The sequence below is a fragment of the Orbicella franksi genome, chromosome 5, assembly GCF_964199315.1.
Source record: "Orbicella franksi chromosome 5, jaOrbFran1.1, whole genome shotgun sequence".
In the NCBI taxonomy this organism is placed as follows: Eukaryota; Metazoa; Cnidaria; class Anthozoa; order Scleractinia; family Merulinidae; genus Orbicella; species Orbicella franksi.
Window position 1 is genome coordinate 14,723,627 of NC_138149.1, and position 24,260 is coordinate 14,747,886.

A 24,260-nucleotide genomic window follows, 5' to 3' on the forward strand; every position below is an offset into this window, starting at 1 on the left:
CAATGTTTGCTTTTCCGTAGAAAAGACTCCAAGGAAACACCTCGATTTCACTGTTGTATGCAGAACGTAAAAATGAGATAAGTGCAGCAATTTATCCCTTTGCATTTTCCACACACATACTTTCACGAGGTCAATGTGACTGCTTTGCACATGTTCAATTGGTTCTGTTTCCGTAGTTACTGTAAGCGACATGGTTGACCGCATTTTGGAAAGTGACAAGTGATCGAAAATCATCGAATTATAATTATGGAATCTCAAGAGCAAGAATATTCATACTTTCTAGGCAGCGAAAACTACTTGGAATCCGTCGTAGAAGCCTATTTCAACCTTAGACCGGTTGAGGACGAACCAGAAGATGACAACTCTTCTGATTTTAGCAGCGACGAAGAAGGCCATCAGGATGACAACATTGACTCTGATAATGACTTTGAGTTTGAGTTTTTGGAGGTTGATAAATCCGAGCATGCAAAAGTGGAGGTATTCATGAGTGAAGGCTGTGGATGTATGCAAGGCGACCAAGGAAAACCATGCAGCTCTACAATTCAAACTGAAGACATAATCGACTGTCAAAACAACTGTTTTGAACTTTCCTCCACCGAACTTGATCTCGTAACTTTAGGGACAATACATAGCTCCTTGAACTGTGACGAAGTCAGTAATTCAGGAAGGATGGAAAAGAAACGGCAGCAAACCAGGATGCCTTTTTATTTTCACAACCACAGAATCTGTTTGAAAACATTCCTGTTCATGCATCACCTTCACAAAACAAGATTTTACAGTCTCGTCAAACATTACAGGAATAATGGATTAACTCTTCGCATTCATGGGAACAAGAAACGCCTTCCCAGCTCTGCTTTGAGTGCTGAATCTATTGAACGGGTCGTGAAGTTTATAACGAATGTCGCAGAAGAGCAAGCTCTTTTATTCCCTGGTCGTGTTCCTGGTTTCAAGAGAATGGATGTAAAACTTCTACGATCTTCTTTAACAAAGCACAAGATGTGGAAAATTTATCAAGACGCTTGCATTACCGCCAGCCAAGTAGCTGTTGGCTATTCAAAGTTCTGTGGCTTGTGGAGGCAACTTTGCCCATTTATAGTCATCATGAGACCAGCATCAGATCTCTGTTGGACTTGTCAAAAGAACAGCAATCAAATCCACAAAAGTGCCAATTTACCAGAGTTCCCAAAGGCAGAAGTTGTTAGACAACAAGAGCGACACTTACTTCTGGTTGAAGGCATAAGGGAACTTTACAAATACTGTTGTAAAACCACCAAGGATGCTCTCACTGAGCACCTCAAAAGCGTTGATTTTACAGAGAAACATGCACCATGCAGTCTTGATGAAACAGTGCATTATCTGTATGATTATGCCCAGCAGCTTCACTATCCTTCTGACCCTTACCAACCTGGCCCGATTTATTTCAAGACGCCCTGGAAATGCGGGCTTTTTGGAGTTTGCTGAGGCCATACCAAGGCAAGTAAACTTTTTAATAGATGAAACTGTCCTAACAGGGAAGGGAGCAGACAGTACAATATCTTACATTCACCACTTTTTCGAGCGTCATGGACTAGGTGAAACACTTGCTCAGGTCGATGCCAACAACTGTGGAGCACAGAACAAAAACAATGCCTTTATGTGGTACTATCTTTGGAGAGTAATGACTGGCCTCCACCATGAAATTGAGTATAATTTTCTTCTTGCGGGTCACACCAAATTCTCACCAGACTGGTGCTTTGGGTTAGTGAAACAGAAAACTCAAAAAACATTTATTTCATCGCTCTTTGGTATAGCAAGGGCAGTAGAAGAATCTGCCACTGTAAACCCTGCTAAATTTGTTGGCCTGCACAATGGAACAGTCCTTATCCCAACTTATGACTGGATGACATATCTTGATCAATTTTTCAAGAAGATACCCCGTTTAAAAACCTATCATCACTTCAGATTTGATAAAGACTATCCAGGCACTGTGTTTTGCAAAGAGTATTGGTCATCAGAGGAGATTGCACTGAACATTCTTCAACGTGACATGAACTTTCCACAACCTGATTTGTTACCACCTGTGATCACTCCAAAAGGTATCAGTCGTGATCGGGCGGAATACCTTTACAAGGAAATTCGTGAATTTTGCCATGCAGGAACCAAGGATCTTGTTGCTCCAGAAGTCAAGTAGACATTTTATTCGTATAGGAATTTTATGGGAACACAAGTATTAGCTATATCTATATCTATATCTACATTTTAATAATTGATTGACTCGTTTTGTTCAGAAATGTTTCCATGATAAAATCTACTTGTAATTTTATCTAGGAAGAAAGTTTATACTTCTTTTAGATTCCAATTTCTTTTTAATCAAAGAAGTTGATTAATTAATTGTAGTAGTGTTGTTTTCCTAAACGAGAGTAGTTTTGAAACAAAGTTGAGTGATTGTGTATTTAATATATATCTTCAATAAATTTGATGTGATCTTTGTAATTCTGTAATTGCCATACATGTTAAAGTCAAAGCGTGGGCAAATTACTAACTTTTCTGTACCAGAAGCAGGATTATGTCTTTCATCTTTCAAAACTCACAGCACTAAATGTGCCCGGGCAGGTTGAAAATCTTTCTTTCCCATGAAAATGAAAGAGTGAGCAGGGTTTTGAGTAAAAGTCAAAGCGCCTGTGCATTATTATTCAAAATCTTTTAGTTTTTCCCAGAAAATCAATAAGGTGAGTGAAGTCCTATTGTTTCTTTTAAGTGAGATGTAGGAAAAAGCTTCGTTCTTCTTTTGGCAAAGAGTGGTCTCAAATTACTGTTCAAATCAATACTAAGTGTAGGGGAAAGAGAACACTGATTCAAAGGCTTAAGAAACATACTTTTACTTGAAACCAAAAATAGATGATGAATTTGATCATTTTTAAAAGGAGGCGAACCTGGCACAACATTTTGGCAGAAGTTTAACAATGGACAATTGCAAACAAATACGTTGTATTTGAAGGTTTCAGAAGTAAAATAACGCAGAAGGTAGTTAGACATCAGACTCAAAAACATTTTATTTTGGCCAATATTTCCTCCTTTTAAGATGGCAGAATTTATTAAAAACTGTTGTAACTAGATTTCATAATTCCTGTTGCTGTAGAGTAAGTTCCTTGGTCACATCAGAATTATTTGCTGTGATGCGAAAACACTACTTAAGTTGTAGATGTATTTTAAAATGAAAATTTGTATTATTACAGGCTCTAAGGGGTGTTGAGCATTATTTTTTTTAAAAAAAAATTATGTATGTTGCTGTGATGCAAACAATTACTTTGTATTTGAATATTTCAGAAGTAAGACTCTGGGAAAAGTAGCTGGACATCAGATTCGTTAATACTTTATTTTGAACATTATTTCCCACTTTCAATGCAACAGAATTTATTAATTACAAACTCCTGTAACTAGATTTTATAGTTCCCATCACTTTAGATAAGTTGCTTGGTCGCATCAGAATTATTTCCTGTTATGTAAAAACATGAGTTAATTTGTAAATGTATTTAAAAGTATAAGATGACTTTAAAATAACATAGAAAATGATTTTAAAAACGGTCCTTGCTTTATTACAGGCTGTATGGGGTATTCAGCAGTATTTGCCAGGAATTTTTTGCTCCCGGAATCTTACCTCTGGAAGAGAACCCATAGCTCCTCAAAAACTTGCCGGAGAAATTTGGAATGACCTCGAATCCCAGAAGGAACAAAACAACTTTTCGGCAACGCCTAGTCAGTTATAGCTACATGTACTTATAATAGAGTGAAAGTAATAAGCCCTTTGTTTTCTCGTCTTGAGTCGCACACTAAGCACTCGACAAAGCTCTCGCCACTTCGGTGTTCACAGTAGTTTCTAGCAAGTTTCTAGTTTCGAAAGATATGGCATGACAAAAAGCAGAAGCATATCACCTATGCTTCTGGTAAAAGCGAATGGGGTGATATTTACATGTTGGAAGCATGAGAAATTGACAAGGCGTTCAATGTCTCATCGAGCAATCCTGGGCTCGAAAAAAATGGTTTGTGTTGAAGAAACAAGCTTTGTATGAATGAATGTTCAAGCTCAAATGAAAAGCACGAATGAAAAGCACTGGCATCCTCAAAATTACAACTTCAGCTAAACAATGCTGGATTGAATTTTGTATAACAGTCGTCATAACTAGAAGTCAATTTTGTGGAAACTCTTAAAGCGCCCCGCATTGCACACCCCAAAAAATTGTAAGTTCGCTCCGTACACAAAATTAATAATATGCTATTCAAAATGAATTCAAACATCTGAAACACCGAAATGATAAACCGTCTGTGGTCTTAACAAACAAAGTGAATTAATAGGAAATTTCTGTTACAAAATATCAAAATCTCCGAGCTCACTCTCATGGAATTGTAAACAACTTGTGACTGACTCTGAGCTCCCCTGGTAAAAAGCGACAAAATCGCTCACTGAAATAAAATTATTCTATCTGGAAGTTGACACGATCATTGTGTTAATACGTGCAAAATCGCACGCAAAAGATCTTAACACGTGGCTTTGTCGGATCATGTGTACTATAGGTGGACTCGGTCGATATATCAACCAATATATTGGTCGATATATCGGTCGACTGTCGGTCGACCATTGACCAACTATCAACCGATTATCGGTCGACAGTTGACCGACATTCGACAGATAGTAGCCCGATGCATCGGCCGTTATGTAGCGATCGTCTGCCGGTGAAGTATCGGTCTAGTATCGGTCAAGTATCGATCAAGTATCGGCCAAGTATCGGCCAAGCATCGGTCAAGTATCGGTCAAGTATCGGTTGACTATCTGCCGACTGTCGGTCGACTATCGACCGACTATCGACCAACTATCGGACGATAGTTGGCTGACATTCGACCGATGGTCGACCGATGCATCGGCCGATATGTAGCGATCGCCTGCCGGTGAAGTATCAGTCAAGTATCGGTCAGGTATCGGTCGACTATCGGTCGACTATCGGTCCAGTATCGGTAGTATCTTTCTTCTTAATCTTCCTAAGATAATTTGTCATTTTTTTAATAACAATTTTGTCACGAACGCATTTTGTTTGGGAGGTTACAAACACGATGACCTCACATGAGTACCTTATAATTGGTAGTGACCAGAGTTAAACAAGAGAAGATGAGGTCATTTCTCATTTCTCTCTCATTTACTACAGCTTATAAGTTGGTCTTGATAGAATTGGTGCCGGTCTCCTCAAACACGCAGTTGACTTCATTACTCCTTTTTTAACGGCTTTGTTTAATGCGTCCCTTAATTTAAAACGATCTTTTCCCTCTAAATGGAAAACTGCAAAGGATACACCTTTGTTCAAAATAGAGGTCGTTCAAAAAAGTTGATAAACAGGACTTATCTAATTATACCCTGGGTGCCAGAGGGTTTTTTTTCTGTCGCCGCAAAACAAAACAAAAAAATAGTACCCAGTAGGTACATGAGTCTAATGCGTCATGGATTGTTAGTGCGGTTGAAATATGTTGAAGTAGTTTTGGTATTTATGGCATAGAGCAAGAGGTGTAGTAGAGGTTTGGTAGTAAGAGTGGTTCAGAAGAAGTCGATAATATTTGTTTTCTTGAGTATATATATTTAGAAAGTTGACGAAATGTTATATTTGAAATAGGAAAAACATGTTACTTAGGGTTTGAGTTCATCGATTCATGTTAAAAGATTAGTGCGTTGTAGACCATAGGAAGATCGTACAGATTTAGAGGGGGGGGAATCCTGAAAAATTTGTTTGCAAAAGCAAAAAAAGCCCAACTAAACTTTTTGCAGGCATCAAAAAAATTGTCTGCAGGAAGATGACACCGGAAAAAAAATGTTTTCACAGACAACGATACAGAAAAAAAATTGTTTGTCTTGGAAAAATTTTCACCCCCCAGCTTCCAAAAAAATAATGGTCCGCCCCATAGATATTCAGTATTCTAAATATCCTAAATCCCATCAAAATAAGCCAAAATAGATCCTTTTTCAATTCCTTTGCAATTTATGCAATACTGCTCAACAAAGATTTCAATTTCCTTAAACGTTTCGACACAGGAGAGCAAAGAAAACATTGCGTGCAGAATGTAATTTAATTAAGCAAAATGTTTTCACTATTAAACACTACAAGCAGTTGAATGAAAGAGTTTTGTTTTCATGACTGAGAACAGCTTTCAAATAGTCAATACATGGAAATAACAATCAGATCAGAATTCAATAACTATTTGTAGTGTATCTCCATATATGGTATTTCCTTATTTGGAAGTGACCATGTGCTTGAATAGAAGAGACCATCTAAAATGGTGGATTAAAACGTTGTGTTGTCAAATCCAGTCTCTGTTTGTTCCGCAAACACCACATTTTGGCGACAAGGATGCGGTCACATTAAGTGGATTACCGTGCATATCTCCCTTCGACTGCATTGGGGAACCAGCCACACTGGCTCACTGCTGGGACAAGTGGAAAGCTGAGTTCGAACTATTTGTGGCAGCTTCGGGGGTTGAAGACAAAGTGCAAAAGCGAGCTCTACTTCTACATCTCGCAGGACCTGGAGTCCGTGAAATTTTCAAAACGTATTCAGCTGAAGTGCGAGGAGACAACAAAGAGTTCGATAAAGCGATGAAGTGTCTCTCGGACCATTTCAAAGTGAAGAAGAATGTACCTCTAGCGAGACAAAAACTGCTTGCCAGCCAGCCGAATCCGGGCAAAAAGATCAACAACTTCGTTATGCATTTGAAAAGTTTAGCGGAACACTGTGACTATGGTGAAGAAGAAGATAACCAGGTGAGAGATATTGTGATTTCGCATATCACGAATAAGGAACTGAAGGGCAAATTCTACCGCGAAGAAAACCTTAGTCTGACCAGACTTCTGGAAATCGTGACCACCTATCACCATAAGGATGCCTTGGTTCTCGTAAGCGAAGAAACTGTGAATCGTACCTGGGAAGACCGAAGTAAGGGCGATAAAGGAGCGAAGAGCAAGCAGCCATGGCAAGGCAAATGTTGGAGATGCGATAAGACAGGTCACATGGCGAAAGATTGTAAAGTTTCTCGTAACCATACTTGCAGCAAATGTGGAAAACGTGGGCACATGGAGGTCTGTTGTCACACGAAACAGGATAAACATGGCAAAGGAAGAGGCAAATCTGGAAGAAAACGAGAAGGCGTACGAACCATAGGCGACCAGCCTGACCAAGATGACGTGGAAGGAAGCGAAGTCAGTAAAGATGATGGATTCTATGTCTTTAGCACCTCAGATGGTGAGTCAAACACTTTACCTCTTATGATTGAAAGTGAACCTGTCAATGTCATCATAGACTCAGGTGCTACCTGCAACTTAATGTCTGAGCAAGTGTTTGATAAAGTGTCCAATGGAAAGCTAGAGTTGTTAGAGACTGACAGGAAAGTTTATGCTTATGCATCTCAGCAGCCGTTAAAGCTTAGAGGAAAATGCATGTTGAACATTAGTGTACCTAATACACAAACGTCGTTGAAAGCTGAGTTCTTCGTAATGCCAGGCTCCGCAGACACATTGCTGGGCAGGAGCTCTTCTGAAGAATTAGGTGTCTTGAAAGTGGGTGTTTCTGTGAACTCTTGTCAACTCAAAGATGTTACTGATAAGAGGGCTGCCCTTAAGGCAAAGTACCCTCAAGTGTTTACTGGTCTTGGAAAATTGAGAAATTTCCAATTAAAACTGCATGTAGATGAAAGTGTCACCCCAGTTGCTCAAGCTATGCGAAGAATTCCGTTCAGCAGGAAACAAAAGGTTGTTGACAAACTAGAGGAACTTGAGAAGCTTGATGTGATAGAGAAAGTGAACGGTCCAACAAGTTGGATTAACCCCCTTGTTAGTGTCGAAAAGCCAAATGGTGATGTTCGCATATGTTTAGATATGAGACAAGCCAATCGAGCGATATTAAGAGAAAAACACCCTGTGCCTACCACTGAAGAGACACTGCAAGAAATTTCAGGGGCAAAAGTGTTCTCCAAGTTAGATTTGAACATGGCATTTCACCAAGTAGAACTTGCTCCAGAGTCAAGAGACATTACCACTTTTGCAGGACCTAATGGTCTTTACCGCTACAAACGTCTGATATTTGGTGTCAATATGGCCACTGAGAAGTTCCAACACATCATCTGGCAGATACTCAAAGATTGCCCTGGCGCTCACAATATTCATGATGATATCCGTGTAGTTGGCACTTCTGAAGAAGAACATGACGAAAGGTTGAATCAAGTCATGAAGAAATTAGAAGAGAGTGGCTTAACACTGAATTATGAAAAGTGCCAGATCGGCGTGAATAGCATGGAGTACCTTGGTAACGTGTTAACTGACGAGGGATTACAAGTATCTGGTGACAAAGTTGAAGCCATTGTGCAAGCACCAAGACCAAAGGACCAGTCAGAGCTGCGAAGCTTCCTTGGTTTGGCACAATATTGTTCAAGGTTCATTCCAAGCTTCGCAATCATTGCCAGCCCACTGTGGGATCTAACCAAATCACATGCCAAATGGAAATGGGGCACTGCTGAAGAGAAGGCTTTCCAAGCAGTCAAAATGCAGCTGACGCAGGCACCAGTCATGGCATTCTTCAAACAAGGAGCGGAGACCCGTGTCACCACAGACGCCTCACCAGTAGGTATCGGAGCTGTCTTGGAACAAAAGCAAGCTGATGGCCTGTACAGACCTGTACACTATGCTAGCCGAAAACTAACTCCACCCGAGAGCAGATATTCTCAGTTTGAGAGGGAGGCACTGGCGGTGAAGTGGGGCTGTGAGAAGTTCTTCCTGTACATCCATGGAAATGAGTTCGAAATTTGCACTGACCATAAGCCGCTGGTCACTGTGTTTGGTCCACATTCAAAACCACCTTCAGCCAGAATTGAAAGATGGTTGTTATACATGCAGCAGTTCAAGTTTAGCATCAGACACATCCCTGGCAGAGAAAACGCCGCTGACGCATTGAGCAGATTGCCAGTAGATAGTACTCCTAATGCAGCCATCAAGCAGACAGAAGAATATGCACGCAGCATAGTTGCTGATGCCATACCTGCAGCATTAGCACCCCGCCAAGTTGAGAGAGAATCAGAGCGAGACCCTACCCTGCAACTGGTTCGCCATGCCATAACTTCTGGTGATTGGTCGAAACTCCAAGGAACAACCTACAAAGCTGTTAGAAATGAACTCTGGATAATGGGACAGCTGGTTATGAGAGGAAACAAAGTTGTCATTCCAGAAAAGTTGTGGACCAGACCATTCAACTGGCTCATGAGGGTCACCAAGGGATGGTGCGAACGAAATCTCGATTAAGAGAGAAAGTATGGTGGCCGACCTTGACAAACAAGTTGAAAAGTTAATCCGAGCCTGCTACCCATGCCAGCTGGTTGGACCCAGACCAAAGCCAGAACCAATAAGGTCAACACCACTGCCTCAAGGCCCATGGAGTGAAATTGCTGTGGACTTACTAGAGATTCCAAAGAAGGGACACTTGCTCGTTGTAGTTGACTATTATTCTAAGTGGCCAGAAATAGCTTTTCTGACCAAGACAGATGCAGGAAATGTGATCAAATGCATGGAGAGCATGTTTCGCACTCATGGTTTGCCTGAAACCCTCAGAAGTGATAATGGTCCACTGTTTGCTTCACGAGAATTTGAAGGATTCCTCGAGTACTTATCGATTGATCACAAGAAGGGCATCCCGTATTGGCCTCAAAGTGATGGCGAAGTAGAGAGGCTCAACAAAACCCTCCTGAAGGCAATCCGAATAGCACAACTACAAGGCAAAGATTGGAAGAGAGAAGTACAAGACTTTCTTTTCCAGTATCGCAGCACTCCCCATACAGTCACTTCACTATCTCCAGCTGAGCTCCTTACGGGCAGAAAGTTAAGAGATAAGTTGCCACAGGTTAAACCTTCTTGTGATCAGGCTACTGAAGCAGAGTGGCAAATTCTTCTCAGAGAAAGGTATGCTCGCAGGAAGCTAAGAGAGAAAGAGTATGCTGACTCAAAGAGACATGCCACAACAAGTGACATTGCAGAGGGCGACATGATCCTGCTACGTCAGAACCGCGAGAACAAGTTGTCACCAACATTTGAGCTCGAGCCGTATCGAGTAGTAGAGAAGAATGGAAATGCAGTTATCATTGAGAATTCTTCTGGCCAAAGTAAAATGAGGAATACTGGTCACATGAAGAAGTTTGTAGACCCAGGTGCTTCAGGAACTGAGCCCCCGGCTCCGTCAAAAACAACTGACACACCCAAAGAAGGAGCTAGTTTCGAGCAAGATTCGATGGATGGAATTCAGCTGGATTCCCAAAGACAAACTGTACCTTCTGCAGTTCCAGAAAAGCCGGATAGTCGTCCAGTCAGAAAAAGAGAGAGCCCTAAGTGGATGAAGGACTTTATTTGCCAAAAGTGACTGAACTCTAAAGACTGTTTATTGTGTATCAATTGTCGACATTTTATTCATTTGTTTTGAGACATTGAACTGAAAGAGCCAAGATTAGTTCATATGTTTTTTTTATTAGACTTTGTGGAGCTCTTTATTAAGTTAGGGAGGGATGTAGTGTATGTCCATATATGGTATTTCCTTATTTGGAAGTGACCATGTGCTTGAATAGAAGAGACCATCTAAAATGGCGGATTAAAACGTTGTGTTGTCAAATCCAGTCTCTGTTTGTTCCGCAAACACCACACTATTAAAGCGAGTTTTCATTCAGTCTTAACTACTTTTTGGCAAGTTTCAATATTTATGCAAATTCCGTGCGAAATGTAATTTGATTACAGTCTTGTTTTCAATCTCTAGATTGAATCTTGAATGGTGAAAACAAAACTCTTTTTAATGAAAGTTGCATTCTGTGAATGAAATCCTGCTTCAGTTGAATTGAACAATCAATTGCTGACTACAATCTTATTTAATTTTCCATTTTTTTCAAAGTTATTTTTTGTTTAAGAACACAAATGTCACTTCCGGTTTTTTTTCATCAAAGGATGTCGATTTCGCGTTGCGTTTCCCAGGGATTATAAAAAAACATGTAGCTGGAAGGAGAAGATTTTCAGTGGCTTCACACTTGAAAACGAGGATTCATATTATTTTGCACTGTAAAACATTTATTCCAATTACATACATGACAATTTCTTTTACAAGTGCGTGTCGTGCTCGAGCTCCGTTCGACCGTTGCTTTGTTAACAACATCCTTGCTTCCTGATTGGATTACGATCACCGCACCAAGCCCGCAATGAGGCGGGCTATAAATGTTTAAGCACAATTACACCGAACGATTATCGATCCCGAACCATTCCCTTGGGATTGCTAACAGCTTTTTTCTACTACATAGAGTCTAATGCGCATGCGCATTAGACTCAAAAACCCTCCGGCACCCAGGGTAATCTAATTACAGGCTGATTTCAATTTTGCTTGCAATTAGCAAAATCTTAGAGAGGGCAGTTGAGACTCAACTTTATACCTACCTAAGAGAGAATAATTTGATTTCGTCATAAAACTAAACTCTTATTATTAGGTAGTAGTTTTCGCCTAATTAAAGTTGAGTCCATTTGAATTTCTGCTGATGACATGCTTTCCTCTCGATAACGTGGACTCTTATACGTACTTGGGAAAAGTGATTAACAACCGGTTCTCCTGGTCTGACCACATTGAGTTTTTCCAAAATTAATAAGTTGGGCTTTTTGAGACGTTTTAAGTGCCACCCCCTTAGTGCAAGAGTTACTTTTTTAAGATATTTATTTTACCTCTTTTTGACTACGAGAATATAATTTGGAATGATAGAAGAAATGCCTCCTTAATGTTTGAGCTACAAGTTTTACCAAATAAGGCTACTCGCCATATATTAGATTATCCTAAACATTTATCTGCAACTGAAGCGATAAAGAGACTTGAATGGGAGCCTTTAGTGTGCCGTAGTTTGGAACATCATGCTGTTTACATATGTAAGTTAATTAAATAGCAATCTCATTCAATCGCGATTTCATAGTTATAATACCAGCTCTGAAAATAATACCCGTTAATCTATTGCCAACAGAACATGGGGCCACTGGACGTTAATTAATCTGGTTTCAGGAATATTGAATAAATTAGACATCGCTGACGGCATTTAAACTTGGCTCGTAAAAGGCCGTTTTATGATCGTATCGTTTTAATTATTTCCTTTAGGCTTTTGTACATCTATGTTCTAAGATTTTCTGTTTTATAATTTGTTTTTATTTTATTTTCCTTCAAATTTTGTACATATAGTCTTAGATGTTATATTTCTTAATTTTTTGTTAATTTTCATATATGTACATTTTCTGAGGACCCTTCTGTAAACCACTTTATTGTGATGTTGGTATCCTCATTAAAGACTCCCACTACCCAACACAAACTCTCTGTAGCCAGAACCCTTCTCGACAGAGCAAAGAAGATCCCTTCAACTGAGGATGGCAAATTACCTGAAGTACAACACGTAGTCGACGCACTCCATATGGCTACACGGACCACTTCATAAAAAGCTGCCAAAAGACGACAACACCAGCAAATCTGTCTCAAACACGCAGAGGTTTAAGCAGTAAACTCTGCGGCACCCACCTACCCGAAATATAAGGAAGCACCCCCTTTTTCTGGATATCCGCATAGGAATGTCATGAATGGTACACAATTCGCTTATTGTAGCCAATCGGGTAACACGGTAATTTCAAATGATATAAAGGGGTTTTCTCAATAAGAAAATCTTGAAAAAACATTTAAATCAGGAATAATGGAGCAGAAACACTCCAGTATGCTACGATAAGTGGTAAGAGTATTTGGGACACTGGAGCAATTATGACAACCTTGGGGCTCAAAAGTTCATATTTCACTTTACCCTCCCCCCATTCCCCATCCAACAATGTTGAGATATAGCCGCAGTATTGAATGACCAACACTGCACCGGGGGTGGGAGGGAGAGGCAATCACGAATGTAGCCTATTAGGGAAAATAAGGTGTCCCACTGACTCTTTAACCACTCATTGTAGCGTCTGCGAGCAGCCGTCTCACAGATTAAATAACACGCAAGTAGAATTAACTTCGGCACAGCAAAACTGTGTATATCATAAAACCAATTTTTGTTGGAGCAATTTTGCTTTACGAGTGTGCTAGGCCATTGCATTAGCGATGTTTGAATTTATTTATAGGTAATAACTACCCGTCCAAAGGCGAAACAAGTTATATATTATTATTATTATTGTTATTATTATTATTATAATGAACCTGGGAACGAGTATTTTAATTGTATTTGTTATTATTAATTTGTTATTGCCATTTTAGGCAGCAACATGCTCACACGAAGCACCAAAGAAAGTCCCCACCCCCACCCATGACTCACGCAAACACACACACCCTCAAATGCTAATTTCGGGATTTCTCCCCACACTACCCCGTTGATTTAATGACTACACCGAGCAGTAAAAACCAAATCGAAGATTTCTGAGAAAGATCCAATTTCTTGTATTTTACTTTGTAGATTTCGTGCGTATTACCCACAGTTGACCACGTTTACCACAGGGGCGTAGCTACCTGTACGCACGTGCGTACCTGAAAAAGCCGAAAATAAAAAAGAAGTAAACTAAAATATATGTACAAGTATCAGGCAGTCTCTTATACATGTTGAAAAACATAACGCAAGACTTAAATTAACTAGGTAATTCTAAGTTTGCTGGGAAGAGAAACAGGATTGCCTCTGTGGCTGTAACGGGAAACTGGCTAAATTTACGACTTAGTTATCATGTCATATCAAGAAAGAACGCTTACACTCACAACATAACCTCACCATTACACTCGCGTCATAAACAGAATTTTTAAAAAGACATGTGAAAAGGTTAGGAATCACCGACGCGTAGCCAGCTCACCGAGCGCGAAATTCAAAATTCTTCGGAAGCGATAAGTGCTACAAACCCGGCCTTTGTGGGGGTGGGTGCAGCAATGATTGTTGTAGCTTGGACACATCTGAAAGACACACATGGATGATAGGAGTTCTGTGACACCCCTAAGCAGAATGATTAAAATAGGGAAAAAAAACCCCCCACCATAAAACTCACTCGCGAAGCTCGCTCGTTTTATGATGGGGGGCTTTTTTCCCTATTTTAATAATTCTGCTTAGGGGTGTGCACAGAACTCCTATCATCCATGTGTGTGTTACTGTTACACTACTACTCAGGAAAGTTTTCTCTGCGAGAGCGTGAAGGGTCCCTTGAAGTTTGCGAAGAGGGCCCACCGCAAACGAAAAGGACCCACCGCAAACGAAAAGGACCCACCGCAAACGAAAAGGGCCCTGCGCAAACCAAAGGGCCCCACAGCAAACAAAAGGGCGGTAGCACTTTTTGAAGTTATTTAATGAATTTTAAAGCGTCGAATCATTAGTGTCTTTAAAATTGGCGCGTTATCATGCTAAGAACTCTAACAGTGATGAAACAAAGCTCAAATCCTCCGCTTTTCCCTTTTGCTCGTTTTCCTTAACGTCATTTATAACGTGATTATAAAAGTTGATGACGTCTTAAAAGGGTGGGCGGACATTAAAAACTTATCCTGAAAATTACTTACTTTATTAAATTAACTGCGTGTGTGTTTTTAGATTATTCAACTACTGGCGCAAGGAATATGAATGAAAACATGTTGTCCGCAAGCCGGAATATGTGACTCGTATGTACTCGTATCCTGACTCTAATGTACTCGTACTTGTATGTTACTAGTATGTATCTGTACGTACTTGTATGTTACTCATATGGTACTCGTGTCACTCCTGTGGTGCTGTAGTCACCTTTCAAAGGCAACCTTGACACCTGGGATCATGTTCTGTACCTACCTTGGACTTGCGGTTAAACTTTGATTCATCGATTTGTATAATAACGCCTGGGTCGCCTAACTGTGGGATTGGGTGGCGTAGTAGTGTTTCCCATGCAACCTCCCGGCACCTTCGCGCAAACTTGACCAAAACTTTCTGTGATGCTGTCCCTTCAATCTCCATTACTTTCAAGGAATCACTCTGTGCCCATTTCCAAAGAAAGTGCAAATGTCTTCCTAAAGAAATTCTGCTTCCAGCGAAATATGAATTTGCTCTCACTGAGGAAGCACGTCTACATCGGAGACATCTCCTGTTGAAGTTTTAAACATATATTTTTTAAAGGAAGTTTTTTCATATTTTCTAAACATTGAGCAGGAAAAATTGGGTTTAACTACTCACCAAATGTATGGCGAGTGAGCCGCATCGCCTTCCGACAATTCACACAGTTGACACTTCTTTTCAAAAGTCTCCTCCTTTGTAACCAGTTTATTACACGGAGTTTGTTCCCTCTATTAACTCCAAATATAAGGGGCCCAAGTTCATCCCGAAAAAAATTGGGCATTCCAGGTAGCGTTACTTTCACTTAACGCGAATGGCAAAAGTCCTTGAAAGATCGCAGTTTGCTCCCGAAAAGAGCGCTTGCTACTGAGAAGCCAAGGAAAAGACATCTGGAATTTGTCATAAATGTTTCAGTTAACATATAGTTCATATATGGCACCATTTCCGCTAACTGACTAAGTTTGTTTTTTATTTTTAAGGCAAAAGAAATACTGCCGAGCCTAGCACCTTAAGAAAAGGAAGGATGAAAGCTTCAATAACAATCGGATTTTGCCCTAACCCTAACCCTAAGTCTTCTGGAATTTCTTTGGTACAGGCTTCCTCGTTTTATAAAAAAAAACGTGACTTATTTTTTTTCTCGCAGAAACAAATTTCCAAGTCGCTTCCCTTGTTGATATGTGATATTTAAAGTAGAAATTGAAATAAAACTTGCTAAAAAAATGTGCTAAGTTGATTGGTATACGATTGTTTTAAACTAAACCTGACCAGAGTCACATTCAGTTAAAGGGTTTGAAAAAATGCCCAAACAAAGAGAAAAACACCCACGCACAGGATAACACCAAAGATCAAAAGAAACTGCCGCGCGTTTCAGGCTGGGTCTTTCAGATCGCTGTGTGCATATTAACCGGAAATTTTACATTTTTGGTTAAGAGTCGGCATACTTCAATAGGATTACCACTGAATTTAAGCCTCCGACAAAGATTTAAGTCTGTTATCAATTTTCTCTCAGAAACAAATGTTGAAATAAAAACTAGTGAGCAGCACTATTCATTCCGTGTTATCGCAGAGACCTTACCAAGGAGGGTAAAAATGTTCATGAAGGAACTTAGCACTAAGGGGCTAACCATTTCATTACTGAGGGTGGGGGAATGTTGAAAAAATCCAGCCATAATATGTGCACTGGAAAAACATTCAGATACGTTCACAGAGCCGTAAAGAATGTTATACAAAGGAGGAAAACATCATGCATGCACATGCCCTGAGAAAAAAAAAAACTTGCGTATAAAAGGGTTTGAAAAAAAAATGCCCAAATCAAATCATTCAACCAGCCCCCTTAACAAAAAGTGAAATGGTCTGCCCCTTAATGCTCACAGTTTATTGCTTGGGGTGTGAAGAGAAAAAACACCCACGCGCAGGATAGTCAGGATATACCACCAAAGATCAAAAGAAACTGCCGCGTGTTTGAGGCTGGGTTTTCAGATCGCTGTGCGCATGAATGAAAACCGGAAATTTTACATTTTTGATTAACAGTCGGCATACTTCAATAGGATTACCACTGAATTTAAGCCTCCGACAAAGATTTAACTCTGTTATATATTTTAACCAATAAAGAGCTACTTCAGGTCGCTCATTTTATCTGAGTAAAATTATATCTACTGAAACTGCTTGTTAGATGTTTGTGTTTTGCCTAAACTAGATCTGTCTTAACCAAATCGGAAACGAACCAAAACGTTTGCTTTGTAATTGTTGCCAACAGATTTAATTCTGCTTTAAACATGTTACACCTTCAGCTGAAACGACGCATTGTGGGGTGACACACAGAAGGTTAGCGCGTGTGAAATTCACACGAAGCATTGATCATGAGATGGCTGAAGATCATCTAATATGTACGCCCCCATGCAAAGAATAACAGGTATTTTAAAAATTCTCCTTCTTTTAATTACCGCTTGTAAACTGCACGCACGTGAACGTATTTGAGCAGCACATTGAAGGCTGGAAGTCAGCCATTCTCTTTGTGAAACTTTTTTGGTACTTTTTGTCATTTTGTCATGATTTTTTTCATAAGCAGTATGGCAAAATAAAAACTAACTAATGTAAGCCACAACTTGAAAAAATTTCTGTCAAAGAAAATAGTCTCTGGCAATTGTTAATTTCAACAATGTCACAGAATGATCTCCAAGGGTGACCTTGGCCAGTATATATCTCTCTTCAAGTAAGGTGGTAATATTATCTGGTACCAGAACTCTCTTTCGTTATGGCTGAGTCGCGGAAGAAGAAGTGTAGGATATGTGGTTTGGCAGATGGGCACACACTCATCAATTGCCCAAACAAATGCAAGTTTTGCGGCGACTCGATTACGCGTTGCAATTGTTTAGATTCCAGTTTAGTACGTGGAGTTATGGACTCTGAAACACCCAAGAAGAAGAGTGCGGACATGATGCCGAATACCAGTAAACGAAAGGCGGGAACCGTTGATCTGGACGATTGGTAAGACATAATGTTTATATGCCAATTCGAGATGAAAAAATCAAAACAAATATTTTAAAGCTAGTCACCTTATTAGTATGATGATTTAGCGTCAAGGTTATTTAGATTTAAACAGACTAAAGAATATATGTATATATCGAAAATAGATAACAAACAAACTTGAAACAAAACAAATCAGTTACAAAGGACCGTTCAGATAATCAATGGATATCCGTTCAAACAGGCATTTGTGATTTAACTACTTTGTATCATTTGTTTACAGTGTAGAGGAAACCAATAAAGCCACCCGCGAGAAGATAGAGAAGACAAGTATGGCCAAAAAGTTCAAAGATATTCAAAGTGACCTCGCAGCTGCCCGAGAACGGATTCGGCAATCTGATGAACTGTACAAAAAGAGGGAGGCCGAGTATCAAGCTACCATAGCAGCAATGCAACAAAGAGTTGAGGAGCTAGAAGGTACGCAAAAACAATTATCGCAAATGTATGTTTCCGTCGCTTTTTGTCAATTTTGTGTACGCAAACTGTGGAAGGTTGAATGACCGGGATGGTAGGAGCGCGAAACGCACAGAAATTAATTACACTCTATTTTTCACAAAATTATAACAAATCGACAAAATATAGACGTTCTCTAACTCTCAGTCTTGGGTATGTTCTTAGCATGTTCTTAAAATTTTGGTAAATCTCAGTTTCAACGTTCTTATAAAAAAAGGTTCATATATAAGGGCGTATGTTCTTCAGGTTTTTTACCGTTCACCCTCAGGGGTGTCTCACGTCGAAACGATGTAGTACACCTGGGTTAAACTGCAGATACCTCAAACCCTATAACAAATTGAAGTTTTAAGAGCTGTCTGTTTAAATATGCCATCCTTTTTGTAAGAAATTGATCTGTAGAATTTTTCATACTGTCTAAAGGCGAGCGTTTGATTTGGCTTTTGAACGCTATGACTCAAAGCCAATTTTGTATTTCACTAATTTGATTTGATCCTGGGTTTCCGGACTTAAGGCGCTAAAAAATGGTGTCTGCGTTTTATCATATTGGACTCAAGTGAAAAGTAACAGAACATTTTCGAAAAGAGCCGGAAAAAATGTTGGATTGGTCACACACTGATGTATCTCTAAGAAAAAGTTTTGAGAATTAACAATTGCAGACAGGGTTTTGTTGTTTAAGACGGTCTCCGCGGAACATTTGAGCAATAAAGGCACAAATAAAGATACCAGAAAGAACTTGTAACATGTTAACAGTCTGAATATAGTTTTAGAAGAACTTATCAAAACTTTAGCTAACCCTAACCCTAACTCTGTGTAAAATCTCCACCGTTCTTGTTACTTTTTTGCGGGGGATCGTTTGCGTGTAGAAACAATCTACAATCGATATTTAGCGAACAATAAATGTTAGGCATTATTTGAGGCGCAGCCTTGGAAGAATGAAGCTTAAGTCAGTCCAGAGACACGAGTAAGGTTAAGTTAGCATTTGCTTAATATATTTGTATTTGGCTATGTAGGGGCGCGGGCGACTTTTCCGGGCAAAGACGGAGACGTTGAGGACGAAGATACCGACGAAGGTACCGAATTGAGTGAAACCGGAGATGAGGAACCAAACCCCTAGGAGCCAAAAAAAGACAAGGACTCAAAGAATCACCCAGGTTTGTTGGAAATACATTGCCTCCTTAACTTTAGTATCGCAGATCGTCACAGATAACAAAAAATCTAGAGAAAAGAGACGTAGGCGTTAGGGAACGTTTAAGATAGTACGTCTCTTACAATAGGGCAGCAAAGGGGCGGGGGGGTCATGGTCACGCACAAATTTTAACGAAACTCACGTGTCACGTTTACTTGAAACAGCAGATTATGTCAAAAATTAACGAATTTCGTTTCTGTTCTCGCTATTTTCACGCGTCACTCTCTAATTTTTGCCCTTATCACGCGTCACGCATAAACCTCTGCTACCCTCTTACAAGTTATCTGAAAATTTTCTACGAACTATTGCCGGACGACTATTTTAAACTCCTCAAATATAAAATACTAGAAAGTTTATGTGAAAAGTGATAAGGTTTGGTAATACCGCTTAGGACTTTCTAACTCGCTATCACACAATATCGCCTGAATGTAAACGAGTAAGTATACGATTGCGGCTGCTAATTCTAGAAGAAAACTGATGTACATGATAATTTGACAAATATCTGCCAAACATATCATTTAGTGTAGGTGAAGTTTCAATATTTCATAAATTGGGGAAACGAATGGTAATGAATTCTGAATTAGGACTTTTTCTTTCTAATATTCCAGGATTGGTCACAGGATCCAATTTGCAAGGGATCCACGACAGATATCTAGGCGTTCTCCAAATAATGAAAGATAACCAGTGCTCCCTTGCGGAGGCCATGCGACGTTTCGGTGTCCCTCGAAACACCCTCAGGGTCTTTATTGGCATCTGCGAATTAAGGGTCGTCGACGAAGAAAAGTACGAGAGGGTGGTCCAATCTGTTACGGAAAGGACGGGTAAGACGTCGGTAAAATTAATCGAATCAAAATGCAGGGAAGCGCTAAGTGATTATCGCGCCCAATCAAATAGGTTAAAAAGCGAGGGAAAGCTTCTCCCTTTTTACCCACAGGATGATTTTTATTTGGGAAAATAATTAAAAATAATAATAATTTAACTAATTCATCAATTATCTTCATTTACCCTATTAAGCTCCACGTTCTATTTTATACTTTAGCAATGTGCTATTAACAGATTAAAATTTTGGCTAGTAATTGCAGTTATGAATTAGAGTAAAAAGGCCTTATTTAATATGTGCCAAGAAATGTTTTAGATCACTAAGTTTTGGAAGACTTTTGATTTGTTGTTACTTTACTTTATGTTTAGTTTTTAGGCTTTAAATGTAGATCATCGTAATAACAGAATGCTATGTAATAAGTTTGTTGCACTTTTTTTGAAAACGAAAAAGAGTAACCAAAAATTACTGCTTTTGGAACGAAATTCGTAGCTATTAGTAAACTGTTGATAATTATTATTTACACATCCAATTTTATATTGTACAAAACTATAACAAATGATGAAATAAATTTAATGATTGAAAGATGTGAAGCAATGTGAAGCAATTATTATCTTAATCACCATTAACATCATTATTTTTAATGGACGGAAATTAGAAAATTGAATGGGAGAGGGGGAGGAGAGGGCTGAGGTGAATTTGCGAGCTGCAAGCAATTTTTTGTTTTGCGTCATTTTTCCTACAGAGGAATGTTTTCGGGAAAACCCTGACACCTCCTTAGAAGAAAAAACAAACAATTTTACTGTGCTAATCTCTTGGCGCGAGAGTAGTTGCTTCTCCATCCACTCAAATTAAATAGCTCAGTTTTACCACTCGAAATATCTTGCCTTTGGAAAGAAAGCCAATTAAAATTTCGTTAAAATACATGCTTTCAAAAACCATTTCCATTTGAATTTTGTAATATAATTTTTTTTTCGGATGACATTGCTTTGCTCAATAATTCATTTCTTTTTCCACGTTTCCATGCTCTTGGTGCGATTCTCGTAGCCGTGTTTATTGTGACGCACAAATCGTGCAGCACCTATAATTCGTGCTTGTAAAACCCTCTCCTCCGCAGAGGCTTATTTGTGCCACTAAGAGGCTGGGAGAGAGAAAACAAAGCGCAGTCGCCTTTCTTTAAAGGGGGGACTGGTGGGAGGTTCTGCAGAATAAAGAAGGGAGAGGTTTAAACAAGAGATATATAGGTTGAATCTACTTGAAAAAGATATATAGAAAATAAATCAATTAACAATATATTGAAAAAGATATGTAGGTTGAATAAACTTGAAAAACTGGGTAGGGTAAACGACCGAGCACTTAGGTATGACATGTATTTATAACAAAGACCCTTCCGTAAGAAAGACTGCTCAATTTGATTGGTTTACTTAACACATTAAACGGGTCGTCTCACCCAAGATATGTTAATTACGCTAGACAGATGTTTTCAAAAGAAGACAAGAAGACACTCACCATTATATCTAATTGAAGAAAAGTTGTCGTACAAGAGTGTAAGACCGTACGCTACAATACCGAAAGGTTGTGTGGGTAACGGTTGTTTGCCCTTGCTTGATCGAAGCTCACAGTTTTAGCCAGAAGGAAGGAGAATCCATGAACATGCGTGCTCATGCTATCTCCCTCTATTGCGTAAAGCAGCGAGAACTTCGACCAAGCAGTGCTAGGGAAAATTCAATTGGCTAACTTGACAAAACTTTGTTTTTATTCAACCAAATTTAGCAATAGTTTTAGTGTGTAGGTGCAAAGTAGTTGATGATGTCATCGGGACACGCCCAATATGTAACGTGACCTAGAACAAAATACTGAGTTTTATGCAAGAAACTTACAGTTTTATCCTTAGTTTGTAGTATCATGTCAACTCTTACGTTACTCTTAAGAATTATAAGCATGCGTTTTCCGTTAGCACGAAATATTGAAAATAAGGACAAAAATTGTTCCCCGCTGACCACCTTCTTGAATGCAATTTCTACACTTTTTTTAGATTTTAATAAAACGCTTGCCTACGTTTCAAGAAAAATGTATTTTTTTTTCGATTTAGGCTTTTTTCTTCCCGAGTAAAGTAGGAATTTTCGTCAGCACCTGAAGTAAAACTGAATGTTGACTGATTAGTTGAAAGCATCGTAATTGGCATTGCTGCAGTAAGTTGGCTTCCTCATTGCTCACGTACGCTTTGATACATTTTTGGATGCGGCAAACTTTAATTACATCTTGCTTGTTTTCAAACAGCTTTAACAACGTTTACTGTAAGTCACTATAAACTGCGTAAGATATTATCTTGCCTTTGTGTCTTACAGCAGTTTTCTTATGTCCTTTGTTCAATTTAAGTATGCTTTAATTTTTGCCCATGGCTTTCATAGACTTCTGCAGTGAGCTGAGGGGGAAACCGCTCAAAACACGACCCGGTATAGAGTGATTTTCGCTTGACTTTGAAAAACAGTTTCCAGTTGTTAGCATGTTTTCTAATACATCGCCAAAAGATGCATAACCTCAAAGTTCTTAAAGTTTTGTTTCCTTGCTGAATTTAAAATTAGATGATTACCTGATATGTTGAAAAGTTGTTTCATTCACCAATAGTTTTTGAGTTCAGAACAAACTGATTTCTCGCTGAAGGCGCCTTGTAGCACACCTAATATGGAAATGGTATGGTATTGTTGGAAAGACCAATCAAAATTGCTGTAAACTGGTGACGCTTACAAGAGAATATGGGAAGAACAGCTGAAAGGAAGCTAATGATTGGGATATTTCATTTGGATATTTTCGATGGATTAGTCCGCAATTTTTGCATCTGGTATGCCGCACCAAATTTATACATTCCCTCTTTCTGGTTTTCTCTCCAGTCTGGCATTTCTCTGGCCAGTTTTTATCGCTCGAAGTTGCAAGAAATTAGAAAATCACTTGTATTAGTTCGCTGAAATGCGTTGCGTGTTCGCCGTCGTATCTGTTCGATAAACGAAACAAAATGCAGGATTTTTTTTTCGTTTGTTATTTGCGTTCTGTTTGCTCTTTATCGACAGACGGGGATACTTAATTTAAATAATAATGACACGGCAGAAAGTATCGGTCAAGTGTCGGTCATGTATCGGTCAAGTGTCAGTCAAGTGTCGGTTAAGTATCGGTGAAGTGTCGGTCAATTGTCGGTCAAATATCGGTGAAGTATCGGTCAAGTATCGGTCGAGTATCGATGGACTAAGACTATATCGGTCGACATATTTATCGGTCGACAGTCGACCGATATATCGGTCGACTATCGACCGATATATTGGTCGACTGTCGGCCAACTATTGGTCGACTATCGACCGATATATCAGTTGACTGTCGGCCAACTATTGGTCGACTATCGACCGATATATCGGTCGACTATCGGTCGACTGTTGACCGATATATCGACCGAGTCCACCTATAGTACACAAGATCCGCTTTGTCTTTAGCGTGCCAAGGAAAACAATGGCTTTGATCTTTATGAGGGAAGTGACTTACACGCAGCTACCGTGTTTTAACGTTTGAGTGTGCCATGTGCGTGTATTCACCTTATTCACTGTTTTCCCGTGAAGGGTCACATATGGAAAATAGTAAGAGAGAATGAACTGTCTGAATAATGAATTGAACACACGAACTATTGTTTTGTTACTGTTTAATGAGATTTAATGCAGTGATTTCTTGTCATTACACATTGATACGTTATATGATCATGATTATTTTAAAGTACAGTGAGTTTTATTTTAAAATATCAGAGATAAACTAAAGCTATGATTCCATGAAACGATTTAAAATAAACTGATTATAGCGAATTGTATGAATGATTGGGCACATTTTAGCATGAAGGAACATTTTAGAGCTGATCCGTACTAGCAACAAGTCTGTTTTTATAAGTTGCAGTGATTGACAGAATTTGTCAAACAAGTCACATCGCCAGTGTGGACGTAGTTTCGTCATGCAACAAGATTGTGCTGCGGCGAGCAAACTTCAAGGGTTCCATCGGCTTGCCTCTGAGGAACGCCATTAGCGACAAAACAAGTTAAAATAACAACTTTTGTATACATTACAAGATCTAAATGTCAAATAAACGCTATGGAGTGCAGCATTAAATAAAAGGTAAGGTTACGCTTTCGCGTCTATTCCACGCAAAATGGCAGATGGCAA

At 39.3% G+C, this 24,260-nt stretch overlaps 2 long non-coding RNA genes across 2 annotated transcripts; one reads left to right on the forward strand and one right to left on the reverse strand.

Annotated features, from left to right (window-relative positions):
* Window positions 1–13,185: 13,185 nt before the first annotated feature.
* Window positions 13,186–15,191, reverse strand: LOC145487445 (uncharacterized). The gene is made up of 2 exons (XR_014049407.1): window positions 14,827–15,191; window positions 13,186–13,559 (listed from the first exon to the last, which is right to left on the reverse strand). It is a non-coding gene; the product is annotated as an uncharacterized LOC145487445 (long non-coding RNA).
* Window positions 15,192–17,256: 2,065 nt separating this feature from the next.
* Window positions 17,257–20,258, forward strand: LOC145488296 (uncharacterized). The gene is made up of 2 exons (XR_014049493.1): window positions 17,257–18,027; window positions 19,074–20,258. It is a non-coding gene; the product is annotated as an uncharacterized LOC145488296 (long non-coding RNA).
* The last annotated feature ends 4,002 nt before the right edge of the window (window positions 20,259–24,260 follow it).